This window comes from Cherax quadricarinatus, chromosome 58 (genome assembly GCF_038502225.1).
Source record: "Cherax quadricarinatus isolate ZL_2023a chromosome 58, ASM3850222v1, whole genome shotgun sequence".
NCBI classification, from domain to species: domain Eukaryota; kingdom Metazoa; phylum Arthropoda; class Malacostraca; order Decapoda; family Parastacidae; genus Cherax; species Cherax quadricarinatus.
Genome location: NC_091349.1, coordinates 12838584 through 12843236, shown reverse-complemented (window position 1 = coordinate 12843236; position 4653 = coordinate 12838584).

Here is a 4653-nt window from a genome sequence, read left to right as displayed (position 1 = left end):
TGGTGACCACAATCACCAGTGTATGGTGACCACGGTCACCAGTGTATGGTGACCACACAGTCACCAGTGTATGGTGACCATACAGTCACCATTGTATGGTGGACACACAGTCACCAGTGTATGGTGAATACACAATCACCAGTGCATGGTGGACACACAGTCACCAGTGTATGGTGAATACACAGTCACCATTGTATGGTGACCACAATCACCAGTGTATGGTGGCCACACAGTCTCCAGTGTATGGTGAACACATAGTCACCATTGTATGGTGACCACAATCACCAGCGTATGGTGACCACAGTAACTAGTGTATGGTCACCACACAGTCACCAGTGTATGGTGGCCACACAGTCACCAGTGTATGGTGAACACACAGTCACCATTGTATGGTGACCACAATCACCAGTGTATGGTTATCACAGTCACCAGTGTATGGTGACCACATAATCACCAGTGTGTGGTGACCACACAGTCACCAGTGTATGGTGACCACACAGTCACAATTGTATGGTGACCACAGTCACCAGTGTATGGTGACCATAGTCACCAGTGTATTGTGACCACAGTCACCAGTGTATGATGACCACAGTCACCAGTGTATGGTGACCACACAGTCGCCAGTGTATGGTGACCACACAGTCACCAGTGTATGGTGAACACACAGTCACCAGTGTATGGTGGCCACACAGTCACCAGTGTATGGTGACCACACAGTCGCCAGTGTATGGTGACTACACAGTCACCAGTGTATGGTGAACACAGTCACCAGTGTATTATGGCCACACAGTCACCAGTGTATGGTTGCCACACAGTCACCAGTATATGGTGACCACACAGTCACCAGTGTATGGTGACCACACAGTCACCAGTGTATGGTGGCCACACAGTCACCAGTGTATGGTGAACACACAGTCACCTTGTACTGTGACCACAATCACCAGTGTATGGTGGCCACACAGTCACCAATGTATGGTGAACACACAGTCACCATTGTATGGTGACCACAATCACCAGTGTATGGTGACCACACAGTCACCAGTGTATGGTGACCACACAATCACCAGTGTATGGTGAGCACACAATCACCAGTGTATGGTGACCACATAGACACCATTATATTGTGACCACAGTCACCAGTGTATGGTGACCACAGTCACCAGTGTATGGTGACCACACAGTCACCAGTGTATGGTGACCACACAGTCACCAGTGTATGGTGACCACACAGCCACCATTGTATGGTGACCACAGTCACCAGTGTATAGTGACCACACAGTCACCAGTGTATGGTGACCACACAGACACCATTGTATGGTGACCACAGTCACCAGTGTATGGTGACCACAGTCACCAGTGTATGGTGACCACAGTCACCAGTGTATGGTGACCACACAGTCACCAGTGTATGGTGACCACACAGACACCATTGTATGGTGACCACAGTCACCAGTGTATGGTGACCACACAGTCACCAGTGTATGGTGACCACAGTCACCAGTGTATGGTGACCACACAGACACCATTGTATGGTGACCACAGTCACCAGTGTATGGTGACCACACAGTCACCAGTGTATGGTGACCACACAGTCACCAGTGTATGGTGACCATACGGGGGAACCAAGACACAGTTCATGCTTAAAGACACAAGAGCCAACTGGCTGTCAGGAAATGTTTTTTTCAGCCTGAGTAATCAGACACAGACACACACACACACAGACACACACACACACAGACACACACACACACACACAGACAGACACACACACACACACACACACACACACACACACACACACACACACACACACACACACACACACACACACACACACACACACACAGAGAGAGAGGGGTGGGTGGATTGCATTTTCTTGGACTGCAAGAAGGCGTTTGACACAGTTCCACACAAGAGATTGGTGCAAAAACTGGAGGACCAAGCAGGGATAACAGGGAAGGCACTACAATGGATCAGGGAATACTTGTCAGGAAGACAGCAGCGAGTCATGGTACGTGGCGAGGTGTCAGAGTGGGCACCTGTGACCAGCGGGGTCCCGCAGGTGTCAGTCCTAGGACCAGTGCTGTTTCTGGTATTTGTGAACGACATGACGGAAGGAATAGACTCTGAGGTGTCCCTGTTTGCAGATGACGTGAAGTTGATGAGAAGAATTCACTCGATCGAAGACCAGGCAGAACTACAAAGGGATCTGGACAGGCTGCAGACCTGGTCCAGCAATTGGCTCCTGGAGTTCAATCCCACCAAGTGCAAAGTCATGAAGATTGGGGAAGGGCAAAGAAGGCCGCAGACGGAGTACAGTCTAGGGGGTCAGAGACTACAAACCTCACTCAAGGAAAAAGATCTTGGGGTGAGTATAACACCAGGCACATCTCCTGAAGCGCACATCAACCAAATAACTGCTGCAGCATATGGGCGCCTAGCAAACCTCAGAACAGCATTCCGACATCTTAATAAGGAATCATTCAGGACCCTGTACACCGTGTATGTTAGGCCCATATTGGAGTATGCGGCACCAGTTTGGAACCCACACCTAGCCAAGCACGTGAAGAAACTAGAGAAAGTGCAAAGGTTTGCAACAAGACTAGTCCCAGAGCTAAGAGGTATGTCCTACGAGGAGAGGTTAAGGGAAATCAACCTGACGACACTGGAGGACAGGAGAGATAGGGGGGACACGATAACGACATACAAAATACTGAGAGGAATTGACAAGGTGGACAAAGACAGGATGTTCCAGAGATTGGACACAGTAACAAGGGGACACAGTTGGAAGCTGAAGACACAGATGAATCACAGGGATGTTAGGAAGTATTTCTTCAGCCACAGAGTAGTCAGTAAGTGGAATAGTTTGGGAAGCGATGTAGTGGAGGCAGGATCCATACATAGCTTTAAGCAGAGGTATGATAAAGCTCACGGCTCAGGGAGAGTGACCTAGTAGCGATCAGTGAAGAGGCGGGGCCAGGAGCTCGGACTCGACCCCCGCAACCTCAACTAGGTGAGTACAACTAGGTGAGTACACACACACACACAGACACACACACACACACACACACACACACACACACACACACACACACACACACACACACACACACACACACACACACACACACTCACACACAGGGATCGAGTCATAGGAGCTGTGACTAGACCCCTGCAACCACATATAGGTAAGTACACAGTAGGTGAAATCACTGGGTGTCAGCGACCATGCAATGCTGCACTTCGAGTGTCTTGTGCAACTGAACTTAGATGGAAAACTGGCAAGTGGAATTTGCGAGAAACCAGACTTCAGAAGAGGGAATTTCACTAGAGTCAAGAAATTTCTGAACACAGGGCAGTGCGAGGGTAAACTGCATGGAAAGTTTAGTGGAGGAGATGATGGAGTATCTTGCTGGAAAGTTGTCGAGGTGCAAAGGTTAACATACCCAAAAGAAGAACGGATAACAGAGGTGCAGAGTGGAAAAGAAGCATAAGGGAGGTCAGACGAGAACAGATAATTGAGCATAATAACCAGAAAGTCATATGTGGGTACAATTACCGACAATATGTTAGGTAAAAGGGCACAAGCGCAACTAATTCGGTATTTTATTGTGGCAACGTTTCGCTCACCAGTAGCTATGTCAGGCCGTTACATAATGGCTTCACAAAGCTCTCGGAGAGCGAAACATTTCCACAAAAAAAAAGTAGCATTAATTACACGTTTCCTTTTACCTAAGAGAAACTCATATGATAGGATGAAGAGAGAGGCTGAGCGAGAGTTCCAGAATATCAGTCTAAACAAAAAAATGCTTCACAGCCACATAAGAAGAAAGATAACAGAAAAGACCAGGTGACTCGACTGAAGAAAGGAGGAGCTTACTGAAAAATCACAAGTATGCAAAGTGCTGCACAAACGATTTAAAGAGGTCTTCTCAGTAGAAACATTAGCATTGCTAGGAAGCCTAAGAAAAAGAGTACACTGGCAGGTACTGGACACCGTGCACATAACGCTGGAAGAAAAAAAAAAAAAAAAAACTTTTGATGGACCTACAGACATGAAAAGCTATAGGACCTGCCAAGGTGTCACCATAGATTCTGCGAGAGGGAGTAGAAGCATTATCCGAACCACTAGCTAAGAATTCCAAACGGGAGGAGAATCAAATTGATCCTGTAGTTTCCAAAGCCACGTATGTGTGCACATGAGGAGTGACATGTCCAGTAGTACTGAGCACCTGATGTCTGTGACATTGATGGCTGAGTGATATATATATATATATATATATATATATATATATATATATATATATATATATATATATATATATATATATATATATATCCTTTGTATACTGTTGCAAATTGCTTGGCCTGTGGTATGGCTCCTCACAAAATACGATCCAGGTTCAACAACTTCTTTGTAAGAAACCGGTTGGTTGAGGACGATGCCTGATGCGAGTATAGTCATTTATATATCATTTATTTTCTCAGATTTATGCTATGCAAATAATTCATCATCATCACTTTGGAATACAGTTTCGTGAACCATTTAAACTTTCGTACTATAATGTAATTGTTGAGTACTGGGAGACACGAGGGGTAACTATTGTCAGGCGACAACCCGTCCTCCTTGCGTAACTAATCCTCATCCACCAG